This window comes from Leptodactylus fuscus, chromosome 2 (genome assembly GCF_031893055.1).
Source record: "Leptodactylus fuscus isolate aLepFus1 chromosome 2, aLepFus1.hap2, whole genome shotgun sequence".
In the NCBI taxonomy this organism is placed as follows: Eukaryota; Metazoa; Chordata; class Amphibia; order Anura; family Leptodactylidae; genus Leptodactylus; species Leptodactylus fuscus.
The window spans coordinates 141,550,259-141,564,182 of NC_134266.1; the positions used below are offsets into that span (position 1 = coordinate 141,550,259).

General features: G+C 45.2%; 1 protein-coding gene across 5 annotated transcripts in view; it reads right to left on the bottom strand.

The window, feature by feature from the left end:
• BCAS3 (BCAS3 microtubule associated cell migration factor) overlaps positions 1–12,696 on the bottom strand; it is an 849,167-nt gene extending 836,471 nt beyond the window's left edge. For 4 of the 5 annotated variants that reach the window (XM_075264762.1, XM_075264764.1, XM_075264760.1 and 1 more), the window contains exon 1: positions 12,563–12,696. The gene's annotated coding sequence lies outside the window, so the exon portion shown is untranslated. Of the gene's footprint in view, positions 1–12,557 lie in introns of all 5 variants that reach the window. The other variant, XM_075264761.1, reaches the window with a different exon arrangement.
• Positions 12,697–13,924: the final 1,228 nt, after the last annotated feature.

Sequence of the window (13,924 nt, forward strand, 5' to 3'; positions counted from 1 at the left end):
TTCCCCCATCTCTGCCCAGAGCTTCATGTCCCACCATCTCTGTCCCCAGTGTCATGCCGTCCCCCCCTTCATCTGCCCAGTTTCATGTCCCTCCATCTCTGCCCCCAGTGTCATGCCATCCCCCCCCTTCATCTGCCCACAGTTTCATGTCCCTCCATCTCTGCCCCCAGTGTCATGCTGTACCCCCTTCATCTGCCCAGTTTCATGTCCCTCCATCTCTGCCCCCAGTGTCATGCCGTCTCCCCCTTCATCTGCCCACAGTTTCATGTCCCTCCATCTCTGTCCCCAGTGTCATGCTGTACCCCCCTTCATCTGCCCACAGTTTCATGTCCCTCCATCTCTGCCCCCACTGTCATGCCGTTCCCCCCCTTCATCTGCCCACAGTTTCATGTCCCTCCATCTCTGCCCCCAGTGTCATGCTGTACCCCCCCCTTCATCTGCCCAGTTTCATGTCCCTCCATCTCTGCCCCCAGTGTCATGCCGTCCCCCCCCTTCATCTGCCCTTTATTATGTTCCACATTAATGTTTAAAAAACACTTACACTCACCTTCCAACGCTCCCTTGCTGCCCGCTCAGTCTCTACTCATATAGTTGTAGCCGCGATGTGACATCATCACATCGCGGCTACACATACAGAAGCCGCAGCACAGCGTTAAAGCAGGAGCTAGCTGCGTCAGCTCCTGCTTTAATCGCCTGTGTTTTCAACTGATCGGCATCCTCCGAGCGCCGATCATTTGAAACTGAGACATACCTCCCACCGACCGGGACGGTTGGGAGGTATGTGGCGACCCCTGTGTTTTGGTCGTTCTACCGCCGCCGGGGTCGCGACCCACAAGGTTGAGAACCGCTGCTATATGGGGCTCACAATCTACATTAAAATTAAAAAAAAAAAAAAAAAAAAAAAGATAGAGGCGGCGCAGGATCCTGTTCTCGGGCAGCGGTGGGGACGCCCTCATCACATCTTCAGCGCTGGAGCCCGCCCCCATCGCTGCCAGAGAACTAATTTACATACCGGTAAAAAACGGTATTACTAAGGAACGGCGCGGTGGAGATCCCATCTAAAGGTAAGAGACGAATAGCTTATCTTCATAGTCTTATCCACAGAAAAAAGATTTTTTAATGTATTAAAAGTACATAAAAGCATCTCCTGGGAGGGAGCGATAGCATCATAGGCAAAGAGGCAACAGCTGTTCTGTGCTCTCCAAAGCGCTTTCTCAAGCCTTGGTATTGCACACAAGGCTTGAGAAAGCGCTTTGGAGAGCACAAAACGGCTGTTGCCTCTTTGCCTATGATGCTATCTCTCCCTCCCAGGAGATGCTTTTATGTACTTTAAATAAAGGACTGTGTTTTTAAGAAGATAATCTGCCATGTGGTGAGTGCCCTCTCGTCTTTGCTCTTTTTCCTACTATGTCTACGTACACTTTGGGTTGCTGAACACCACCACACCAGTGGCAGAGACAATTGTCAAGTTCCATATTATGGTTGGTCGTTTGATAAATCACAGATAATGGTGAACCTTTGGATGAGAACTAGCAGTGCCACCTATTTCCATCTCTTTGTATTGCTTATTGTAATAATAATTGCACCACATGAATGAACTTCCCACTAGACATTCCATCCACAAAACCTACTATGAAATGTAGGCTGCAGCTTCCATAGTTAACCCCTTCCCGACATTCGCCGTAATAGTACGGCGCTGCAGGGAAGGGCTTCCCGCAAACCGCCGTACTATTACTGCGGATGCATGGTGCGCACACAGAAACTGTGTGCGGACCATGCACAGCGAGTGTCAGCCGTAATACACGGCTGACAATGCCCCCGTAACACCCGCGGTCGGAACCGGGTCCGATCGCGGGTGTTAACCCCTGAGATGCCGGTGATCAACATGACCACCGGCACCTCCGGGGTTACAGTGTAATATGGTGCCGATCGGCACGCCCCGCGCCGGTTTCGGGGGGTGCCGGTGTTCGTAGGGGGCAGCCCGGGGTCTGATCAGTGACCCCGGGTCTGCCCCTTCACTTACCCCGTCCTCGCGCCTGGCCGATCCTGCCGTAAATGAAGCTGTCAGTCTGTGCGTCTACACAGGCTGACAGCTTCCTATACACTGCAATACACGTGTAACACGTGTATTGCAGCGTATCTCTATTGAAGCAGTGATCAGCCGATCACTGCTTCAATCCCCCATGGGGACAGAAAAAAAAAGTGAAAAAAAAAGTGAAAATAAAAAAGTTTAAATAAGTTTAAAATAAATTATAAATAAATAAAGCCCCAAAAATCCCTTTTTCCCCATATAAAATGTTTTATTATGTAAAATAAAGAAAAATAGAAAAAAAATTACGTATTTGGTATCGCCGCGTCCGTAATAACCTGAACAATAAAATTAAAACATTATTTAACCCGAACGGCAAATGTCGTAAAAAAAAAACGTAGAAAACCGCACAAAATAATGATTATTCACCACCTTTCCCTTACAAAATGTTCAATAAAAAGTAATCAAATGGTCAGATGAAAACCAAAATGGTACCAATAAAAAGAAGAGGTCTTCCCGCAAAAAATAAGCCCTCAACCAGCTTTGTCTAGTGAAAAATAAAAACGTTATGCCTTTCAGAAGATGGCGATGCAAAAACAATAGATTTTTTTCCCTGAATTGAATTCTATTCTGCACAAATAGCAACACATTAAAAAATCATATAAATGAGGTATCGCCGTAACCGTACCGACCCGCAGAATAAAGGTAACATGTTACTTATGCTGTACGCTGCACGGGAAAAAAAAAATGCTAAAAAGCAATGCCAGAATTGATGTTTCCTTTTACATCCCACCCAGAAAGAGTTAATAAAATGTAGTCAATAAGTTACAGGCCCCAAAATGGTGGCATTGAAAAGTACATCTAATACCGCAAACACCAAGCCCTCATATGGCCACATTGCCAGAAAATAAAAATAAAAATCTACCTTGTACAATGTGAAGACAAAAACCCCAAAAGTTGCCAAATCATTAGGACATAAGTGGCTGCGACTAGAAGGAAATGTGTAAGCGGTGCGAGCGTTTTCAGGGGACACCCCATATTTAGAGCTTATGAGAGATAATACAGCAGCGCTGATCCCCCAGAATGCTGCTCTTCCCCGTCCGTGTCATAGGAGCTAGTGGGAAAATAGAATGGGATTTGGTGTGCCCAATTTACTCCGCACAGCTTACACATTCACTTCTGGGTTACTAATGCTCACTACATCACTTGATAAATTCTTTGAGGGGTGCGGTTTTCAAAATGGGGTCACTTTCTAGAGGTTTCCACTGTTTTGACTCCTCAAGGGCTTTGTAAATGCGACATGGTCCCTGAAACTGATCACAGCCAGATCTGCCCTCTAAAAGCTCTTTGGCGCGACTTCCCTACTGCGTCTCGCTGTGCGTCCATATATTAGTTTACACCCACTAGTGGGGTACTATGGTAGTCGGGAGAACTTGCCTAACAAATTGTGGGATGCGTTTTCTCCTTTAACCCCTTGTGAATGTGCAAATTCTAGGGCTAAACGAAAATATTAGTAAAATAAATTCAAATTTGAAAATTTCACCTCCATTTTGTATTAATTCCTGTTAAGCACTTATAGGGTTAAATTACTAGGTATATGTTGTTTTGGCTTATTTAAGGGGTGCAGTTTTTAAAATGGGGTGATTTATGGGGGGCTTTAATACAAGGGTCTTTCAAAACGCTTTCATAACTGGATTAGGCCCTTTAAAAAATGGGTTTTGGAAATTTCTTGAAAATGTTGAATATTGTTATTTCACTTGTAAATCTTATAATGTCCGTAAAAATTAAAAGGGTGATTAAAGTTTGATGCCGACATAAAGCAGAGATCTGGGACATGAGATTTATGATATAATTTTGGCGGTCTGAGTATCTGTATGTAATGCACATCATTTCAAACTTTATAAAATGCATATTTTTCAAAATTTCCACCAAATTTCCAATTTTTTTTATAATTAAACACAAAACATATCAACCAAAATTTACCACTAACATGAAGTACAATGTGTTACGAAAAAACAATCTTAAAATCACTTTGGTAAGTTAAAGCGTTCCAAAGTTATTGCCACATAAAGTGACACATGTCAGTTTTGAAAAATCGAGCTTGGTCAGGAAGTCAAAAAGTGCCATCGGTGGGAAGGGGTTAAGGTTTGTTGACATGGTGCAAAGTGAAGAGAAATTTGAGGTGGACTTTCCGGCCTCTTTTACTCACTAATTAGCCTCAGAACAATGGGGGGGAAATATATTTAGAATAGCGATTCATATGCCAGTCTTAATTGATTCACTGAAAGGCACAAAATTTGCCAGAATTCCTAATGGACTCCATCCTCTTAGTAACTCTTGCGCATGTAGGTGAGCCTGATCGCAAATGTAATCCAGTTATGAACTGGCATGGAGACTGATATCACCACCACCATTTTTCTGCTCCACTTGTCTAGATTCCTGCTCCACATCAAAAGCAGGGAATAGAGTCTAAGATGAGCCATAATGCAGAGTTGAATTTTTGTCATTATGTAACCGCACCTGCCTTAGTATATATGGGCCGATTCTCAGCATTATGGAGCAGGACGCTTAATTTTTCAATTTCTTGTGTTGATCTCTGCCTCCTACTGAATATAATCGGAGGTAGATTCAGGACACAATTTGGAGCTGATTTGGGGGCAGAGCAGCACTAAATGCCTCCATGTGAACTTACCCTTAGCAGTCAACTAGATTTGTCAATTTTAATATTCTGTCCTATATAAAAGTACTGAGCACATATCTCATACCTCCGGCACTTGCTCGCGGACACTGATAAAAAAAAAAATAGCTTGGGCTCATGCGCAGTAGCACGCGGCTTCTACTACGGCTACTGCGCATACGTCCAGGCTTTTTTTTTTTTTTTTTTATCAGTGTCCGCGAGCAAGCGCCGGAGGAGGACGGGACCCGAAGACATCAGAGGAAGAAGAGGCGGGGAAGAAGATGAAGACACACCCAGAATGCCCGCCCAGGGTGCACGTTCCATAAATAGAGCACATTCTTTTTTAGGTTATTATTTTAAAACGGAGGGGTAGTGTAATATAACATTTACGGTGCCTGAATAACCTTTTTAAAGGCTATGCACGCATATGTGGGGCTCTATCAGCATGATTTTGCTGATAGAGCCCCTTTAATGTCCTATATGCATTTTAACATGGACAGGTTTGATTAAATGTGCATAATAAATTTGGTAGGACTTCCATTTACTTGGCTGATGTCCACAATAATTGACATCTCCAACCTTCTCCACAATTTCATATGGCTCTTGCCTTTTAGCCAAAAATGTGCTCTCAACTGTAGAAACAAGCAAGCAGACCTGTTGTGGACCCGGGACTGATTCTCCTGAGCTTGCTGTAAGTGCTCCTTTACAATAGGCATCACGTTTTCAAATGTCTCTCACATCCAGGCAATATGGTCATAGCCGTGTGCTCCTAGGTCTCTTTTGTAATATCAAAAAGATCATGGGGATGCCGACCATGCACCAACTCAAAGGGAGAAAACCCTGTAGAATCCTGAGGTACTTCCCTTACAGAAAACATCAGATAAGATATGAGGAAATCCCAGTCTTTCCTATTCTGTGCCACCACTTTTTTTTTTAAGCATCCCTTTTAAGGTTTTAGGCTGCTAAAATTAAGTTTACAGTCAATGGAAATCACGGCATGTCCGCACAGCAGTTTTTACCACATAGTGGGCATGGCATTTGCTAGAATCCCATCCACTTTGCCTGCACTGTAAAACGCTGCGTTTACATCCCATGGGGCCCCAGCCTGAAAGTGCTAAAAGAGAACACATATGAGCCATCAGCCCATCTGGCAAGTATTATGGACAACACTGTATATCCATGGAGATAGGTAAAACAAACATTTGTATCTTATTTTACATGAACTGCAAGTTTTGTCGTGCAATAACCTACATCTTACAACTCATTAGAACTTCTCATACTTCTCAAACATGGTCTGTTGAGTCTCACAATGCTGCTACCTGATGTCTTCATCATGAATATCATTAAATATTAATTTATAATATTAGTAACAAAACATGGCATAAGAAACACTACCCTATGGAAAGAGTCATAAACCATTGAGGGCTGCAAGGGAATCCAGTCCAGAACTCTTGTTAACAGGTGATTGAAAGCAAGGCCAAATATTTAAGATGATATTTATAAAGTGTTTGGCATCACCGAGCATTGCGGCAGCCAAAGACTGATAGCTGTTTACTATTACCTAACATTTAGCAACAGAACATACCTAACAAGCATGTCTAAACAGTTTTTTTTTTTTTTTTTTTTTTTTATGTAGATTGTGAGCCCCATATGGCGATCAGAATGTACTTTTTTTTCCCTATCAGTATGTCTTTGTAGAATGGGAGGAAATCCACGAAGACACGGGGAGAACATACAAACATCTTGCAGATGTTATCCCTGGTGGGATTTGAACCCAGGACTCCAGCGCTGCAGTGCTAACCATTGAGCCACCGTGTTGCTTCTTCTAAACAGTTTCTTGCAAAGTTTGCAACTAGAGCATATAATAAAGAATAATAAACCCACTGGAAATAAAAACTTACAGGAGTTGTTCGGGACAATATTTAATTTTTTTATGAGAATGGGGGAGATTGAAAAAAAAAACCTTTAAAAAAAAAACAAACATATCTGGCCAAATTGCCTACAATCAGCGGCCTCATCAGACTAAGGAAGGGACTCCAGAACGTCACAACCTGTCACAGCCCCTGAGCTCTCGCCATACACCACACCACAACTAATCATGTACATGTATGTGATTTTGTGTGAAGCGGTTAAAGAGGCAGTCTAGGCTAAAATATTATTTTTTAATAAGGCCGAGGGAGATAAAACATTTTCGCCTGTCCTCAGTGCTCCAGCATCCTCTAATGCAGTTCGGTCCTGTTGCTCGGCTGTAATGTCACGGATCCCTTCTGCTGAGGCCACTGATTGGCCTCAGTGGTCACATGACGTCATGTCCCCGAGTCCCCTACTGTTGCTGCTGAGCCTACTAATTGGCCACAGCAGTCATGTGACCACTGAGGCCAATCAGTGGCCTCAGCAGAAGGGATCCGTGACATTACAGCCGGCGAGAAATTTCACTGCAAGACGACAGCCGTATAAGCCGTCTCCACTACGATAATTACACAGGAGAACACATGATAGAGCATTCTGGGCTTAGTCAAGTAGTCAAGAAAGCAAGCCTACTAAGCATCACTTGTGTGTCCGTAAGATATAAACCACACAGATCACACACTTAGTGTAGAGCCCAAGTAGGACAGGGGTGCATTCGGTGCATAAAAAATGATGTGAAATCCTTATAACACCATCAGAGGATATACTGTATATGCTATCTCTGAGGTGATTCTGGCTAGCAGATGAGCTTGGGTGTTACCCACTTGACCAGCATTCCCCCGTCTTGACACCTGACGTGAGATACAGCTCCGTCATTTCATTTACTTTATCATGGAGTTCCAGTCTGAAAACACACTTCTGGAACGCCTCTGTACAGGTGACGACCTCCTACGCCATTCACTCGCCGCTATTTACAGGCTCCTGATTGAACCTCTTCCTGAGGATGTCCCCCCATTTATGTTGAAGTGGGAGACAGATTTGAACCTATATCTTACTCAAACACACAGAGAGTGTATATTTCGTCTCACTCATTAAGCCTTGAAAGGCTCCCGCTACCAGGAAGCCAGTTTTAAGATTTTATCCAGGGTTCCGGTTCCCGCTAAATTGCATACGCTCTTTCCGAAGATGGCACCAAAGTGTTGGAGGAGTGGCCTGGAGGAAGGCACTATGCTTCATGTTTTCTGGTCTTGTGATGCCCTCTCCCCATTGATGGATGGTTTTAAGAGGATTATCTCGCAGGTTACTAAAACCTTTCGTCATTTGGGTCTTCCCTTGTTTCTTCTCCACCACTGCGAGTCTCTGGTGAGAACTTATAAGCGCTCTCTACTTCACTTCCTGGCCCTTGCGGTCCAGGCCTGCATCCCGTAATTCTGGAACCGAGCGGAACCTTCTCCTCTCTCCCTCTGGATCTTGAAGGTCAATGAGATTACGAGTATGGAGAATCTGACCTCTTTCCTACGCGACACAGTTGAAGTCTTCGACAAAACCTGTTTTTCCTGGTTGGAATTCCAACATTCTGGAGAGTACTTAGCACTCCGCGGATATGACACCCAGGGGCGCACCTCTAATGACTCCTTGGAGGGCTGGCATTTTTACTATTTTTAGGGATCGGTAAGTGAGGCCGCTGGCCTGCAAACCGCAACAAATGCTACTATTATTATACTCTATAGCCTTTTCAGACCCCAGAATATAATAATGTGAGGCCCGGGGGAGGTGATAAACATAAAAACCAATGTTACCTTTCCTGCGATCCATTGTTACTCCCAGCCAATGTTCCCTCTAAGCCCTGGAAGCTGCTGAGCGGAACAGCTAGTGAGCTGGACAAGGCTCCGTCAATGATGGGCGACCTGATGGCCAAACAGTACCACCAGTAGTAAAGAAGAAAACGCTAATCTAGTGTATAGATAGTATAATGATCCTTCCTTAGTCACCCCCTCCCCCACACACAGATTGGTGCTGAGGAAAGTGACGGGCCGACCCAGCACTCAGGGCTCAGGAGGACAGACAGCAATATGGTGGGTGCCATATTAAACAACTGCGCGCCGCGGCAATTTTAGCTCCGCCTACTTTTATGTTGACTCCGCCCACTCCTTCATTTTTCACGTGCTCCCACAGTACAATCCACCTACAGTCACCTCTAAATTATATGTCCCCCCTCTATCTCTCCCCCAGTTTCATATACACCCTTCATCTGCCCCCAGTTTCATGTCCCTCTTCCATCTCTGCCCCCAGTTTCATGTCCCCTCCATCTCTGCCCCCAGATTCATATCCCCCATCTCTGCCCCCAGATTCATGTCCCCCCCATCTCTGCCCCCAGATTCATGTCCCCCCATCTCTGCCCCCAGATTCATGTCCCCCCATCTCTGCCCCCAGATTCATGTCCCCCCCATCTCTGCCCCCAGATTCATGTCCCCCCCATCTCTGCCCCCAGATTCATGTCCCCCATCTCTGCCCCCAGATTCATGTCCCCCATCTCTTCCCCCAGATTCATGTCCCCCCATCTCTTCCCCCAGATTCATGTCCCCCCCATCTCTTCCCCCAGATTCATGTCCCCCCATCTCTTCCCCCAGATTCATGTCCCCCCATCTCTGCCCCCAGATTCATGTCCCTCCATCTTTGCCCCCAGTGTCATGCCATCCCCTCCTTCATCTGCCCCCAGTTTCACGTTCCACCTCAGTGTAAACATTACACTCACCTTCTCCTCGCTCCCCCACCACGCTCTCTCTCTCTCTCGCACACAGCTGTAGGCGCGATGTCACGTCATCACATCGCGTGTACACAGCGACTAGTGTAGATGCAGCGGCAAAGCAAGGAGCTGAGCTGTGACAGCTCCTTGCTGTAGTCGTGTCTGTATTCCTCCGGATGCAGATCTGAGTTGAGTGCGCGGCCATTAATTCTGGCTGAGCGGGACGGCTGCAATAGGTGAACGGCCGCCCACGCACGCGCGTTATTGGGAACAGTGCTCCCAGCAGGCTTTGGGCCTCTTTGGTGACATGTGGTTCAGGCCAACATCATTATGCCGATGGTGAAGAGAGCAAAAAGCTGCAGGAAGTGCACCAGAGCCCAGGATAGATAAGTAACAGTGTTTTTTTATGTTTGTCACATCTCCAGTCATTATACTCTGGGGTCTGAAAAGAACCAAGCAGATAACCACTTTTTAAGCAGCTTGGATTTCCGCATTTTCGGGTCCCAAAGCAGATCGAAACCGCAACGCTAGTGTGAACAAAGCATTATATTGTTTTTGTTTTTATGCACTACTAATTTTGGCAGATCAAAATACCATTTGGGGAAAAAAAAATTGTTTTTGCATTGCATCTTTGGATTGGGGTCTGACGTCTTTCACATACTACTGCCAAATTGGCTTGGTTATTAGGACATGAAAAGGTAGCGTGGTTTCGGAAAGTTGTTAAATTGTTATAGCTCACCACTTTTGGATGTGGGGATGCCTAATGTGTTTAGATTTAGGTTTGTTTATATTATGTATTTATTTATTTTCTTTTATAAATTCTTTATTTACGACAATGCAATCAATAAAATCAGAAAAAGGTGGAGCATATACAGAAGGAGATAAAGGGTGAGGGGAAGATTGAGTAGATATCGGGACAGGAGGTACAGCCACCCCAGCACCGGAAGTGACAGTCATGAAATCCAGTTCAACTCATGAGGTCTCTGTATTTTTGCGAGCCCTGGGAAAGGATTAATGGTGTCCAGGCAGCAATGAAGGACTCATGTGTGTCTCTGAGGTACAACATGAGATCCTCCATGCTCCGGATGTCCTCCAACTTACAGATCCAATATAGGAATGAAAGCGGGGTGGTGGACTTCCAAAACGCCAGGATACAGGTCCTAGCTGCATTGATCAGATGCTTCAAAGAGGATTTGCAATAAGCGCAGAGGGAGAAGTCAGAGAGGTGAAGCAGACAGCAGGAAGGCGTCAAAAGCATACAAAACAGAGAGAACTTCGGCTCAGGAGTATTGAGACCATTAAGAGTGAGTGGTATAGAACACCAGAGCATCCATGATGGGTGGCTGGAACCCTGTGAAGAGAAAATAAAGGGAAGGGGCAAAGGAGGGGTAAGGAAAAGGAGAAGGGAGGGAGCTAGATAGAAAATTGAAAAGGGATGAGCAGGAAGGGAGAGAGGGTGGGGGTACAAAGTAACAAATACCACAAGAATCTCTGATCAACGCTACTCTATGAGCAGAGGAACACTAACAGTGAGTCAACTCACTAAAGCAGGTCTCAAGGGCACACTGCAGTATACCACCAGAGAGCCGCAGAATAACTACTGGGGGAAAGGGAGAACTAAAGGTGGAGCAACCCATTCCCCGAGCGCATCCAAACTACAATAGGGGTAGGTGCAGGGTCGCAGACCTGGAGGAACACTGACTCAAAAAAAGAGTACCAATGGAGCCAGTGCATGTATAAAGGGGTGCCAGGGACTGTGGGGAATACAATCAACTCTCAGAACCATGAGGCGTCTAGAATAACAAAATAGGAAGGGGAGGACCTCACCATGCAGACCGAGATTTGCAGGGAGCTGTTGTTTATATTGTTTTTTTATGTGATCTAAGGAAAGAGATGCTATGAAATGTTACGTTTTGTTTTTTATTTATAAAAAATATTTTATTTATTTTACATTTTTGGCATCATTTAATAGACGTTCACTGATGACAAGCCTTCAATAGGCTCCCAGCAACAGATTGCCATCTGCCAATAATGTTCCAGGAACGTCAGTCTAGCCAATATGATAGCGCCCATGCACCGTCGCGCTTTAGATACCTCTACCACAACTGATTTAAAAACCATATGCAGTAGTTACTGTCTGGTGCATGCAGAACCTGTGTATGCAGAATTCAGCTCTAGAGGTCTCTCCATACCCCTTACCCAATATCATGACAAAGTATTACACCATTTGTCAAAAATGTGTTAAAGGGGTTATCCAAAAGTTCATCAATATGAGATCAGTGAGGTGTTCGACACTTGCCACCTCACCAATCAGCTAGAACCATACCGCACAAAGTACAGAGCAGCACGCAGACGTCTCTGTACACTGTATACATATATGTATATACACAAAATAATCCATAGATTAATTAAGAATCCCAAAAAGGATCAGATTTTAACAAATGTCATCTTCCTATACGAATTTCAACCACAAACTTCATACTGTTCAATGTAGAGTGCAATATATGCAGATTTTGCCGCATGTTCACAGTAAAAACTACAACAAAATCTTTTGAATATACATCTAAAGACTCAGGCTACATTCAGACAACCAAGGTGCAAGAGGATTTTCAAAAAAGTTGAGCTTCTGAGTGGCACCCGTTTTCATGCATCGCCCATACATTTCATTGTTTGGAGTGATCTGTGAAAATGGCCAAAAATAGTACGACCTATATTTTGACGGTCCGTGACCATGAACCATCAAAATAACGGTCATGTGAATAGCTCCCATTCATTCACAGTGAAATGGATGCAATAAGAGAGCATTGTGACATCAGAGGATTTTCCCTCCTTTACAGACAGCGCAGTCACAGTATTGCACAGTGGGAACACATGGGCAGCAGCCACACTACACTGCCCCCATATGTGCTGAGTGCAAAGGCCAACACCTCGGGCAATAACCAAAGTCCTGGACTCTTCAGTGTAGAAGGACTTCACTGGATCTTCCAGTAATATTTTCGGATTTGTTTACAAGTGGGCATATTGTCAGCATGTAGTAACTGTGTATAGATGGCTATGTACTACATGAATCAGCTCACTAGGACTTCCCATGCCCACTCCATGCCCAGATGTTGCACTATACCTCAGTGTACAGGGCAGCACCACTGGTGCCACAATAAAGTCACATGATAACACAACCCCCAGACTGCAGTGTTTACCTCACCCTCACGTCAGCTGGCACCAGGAGCAGCTTCTCCTGTTCTTGTCACAGTCAGTCCAGCTCCAGCAGCTGCAGCAGCACATACACAAATACAGCAACAAGGAAAGCGGAACAGCAGGAGCCGACCAATCGCTGATCAGCATGCTGTTTAGCGCCGGTGTCAATCATAACATGCGGCCAATCATCCGCCGAGGGGGGCGTATACCTCCACTGATGACGTAGAGAGTCTTGTCAGTGGTCCCCACGCTGCTTCCACACTGGTCAGGTCGGGCTGGAGTAGTGCAGGAGTCGGAAGTGCTGGGTATCGTCAGGGGTAAGCGGCCTTCGTCACTTCTGTGAGGGCTTCAGCCGCCCCGGGCTCTGCTCTGGATTTTGTTTACATGGCATTCTCTCGCGAGAAGAGATTTGTGGCAGAGTGCACGTGTTAGTAACACATAATAGTTATTGTAGAGCCTTGTAGCGGAGGCAAAGCTGCAGGTGCGGTAGCCATGAGGTTTCAGCTGCTTGTGACGCACTTGTCTTGTTTCTAGGCCATATGTGTGCAGTTGTAATGTTTAGCTTGGGGGACAATAATAAAAAATCTGTAAGGGAGCTCCTCCCCTTACAATGGATAGTAAGGCCTTCTCATGAGGCAGGAGGGACTTTGGGGCCCCTGCTGCTCCAGGGCCTTGGACAAATGTCTCTGTACTCTATGTAGCTGGCGCAATACCTGTGCTAGCTTTAGTGGGTGGAGCTTCAGAATTGGACGAGACATTGCTCATTTCTAGATATTTTCCACATTTTTTTGCATAGGGTTGATACTGCATTGTTTTTAGGCCATGTCAGCTAGGTTCTCACCCACACCCATATTCCATTTGGGGATTCCATCCCCCATTCCGCTTGAAAAATGCAGAGAAAAGTCCTGTAAGTTCACACCTGTACCTACACTCCACCCAGGGATTCCCTTCCCCTATTCTGCTTGAAAAATGTGTGTCCCCCAGTGTAAGCAGGACCTTACTCTTTGCTTTTTTTTGTTTGAAACCTGGCGGACCAGATTATAGTCTGAGGTCCACGGATTGGGTTTCTGTTTTTTGAGTCTCCAAGTAGACCTGAAAAACGGAAACACTGCGCAGGTGTGAATTTAGAGCTTCTGCAACAGAATATTGGTGTGTTTGTTAATGTATCTCCCCTCTGTGTCCTCACAGCATGTCACAAAGAAAGTGACCTTATTGATACTGAAGTATAGCATGCAGCTGCTCCGATAAGGAGAGAGACTTGGCAAAAGGTAAGTAAGCACTTTAGTAGCGCGCTGGGTCCTCCAGGAGAAACTCTTTGTAGTGGTCTCTGTCCTGGTTAATAGGTCCAACCCCATTAAATCACAACTCC